Raw genomic sequence first — 629 nt, forward strand, 5'->3', positions numbered from 1 at the left:
AAACTTCGGTCGGCCAGTTCTGGCTGTCTGATGCGGCCGGGGCCGAAATGCGGATCTCTCCGCCGTCCCGTGTCGGACCGCTGTCGGCCATACCTCGTTGGAAAGCGGCGGCGACGCCGCAGGCGGCGGTGTCAGCCCGCTCCCGCATGGACGAGGCACGGCGTCGCTAGGCCGCTTGGCCCGCCGGGCAACCGGCATCCGCTGCAGTCTTTGGGCAGTAACATGACGACGCAACGTGGCAACTGGCGCGGGAAAAGAGCGTCCGCTGCGGCCGGACGGGTCGCACCGGAGGCCAGCGACGGCGTGCGGCCGGCTCTTTGGCCGGCGGAGGTGCAGCCGTTGGCTGGAGACCGCTTTCCGACGGCTATCTCCGCTGGTGGGCCAGCTGTGCTCGTCGGGTGCGCGGCGCGGGGAAGAGGAAGGCAAGCGGCATCGAACGCTACCACATTCCTGCGGGCCGACCCGAAGCCGAGCGCGCTGGAAGTCCGCGAAATGCAACCGGAGAAGAAAGTCTGAATGTGGCAACTGATGAACTGAAAATTGTCGGCGGCAAATGGTTAACCAAATGGGTTGAAGGTGGCAAACCATTAACCGAAAACTCTGGCAAATGGTTAACCGGCGTGTTAAGA

Source organism: Pristiophorus japonicus, unplaced genomic scaffold, assembly GCF_044704955.1.
Source record: "Pristiophorus japonicus isolate sPriJap1 unplaced genomic scaffold, sPriJap1.hap1 HAP1_SCAFFOLD_1138, whole genome shotgun sequence".
Classification (NCBI taxonomy): domain Eukaryota; kingdom Metazoa; phylum Chordata; class Chondrichthyes; family Pristiophoridae; genus Pristiophorus; species Pristiophorus japonicus.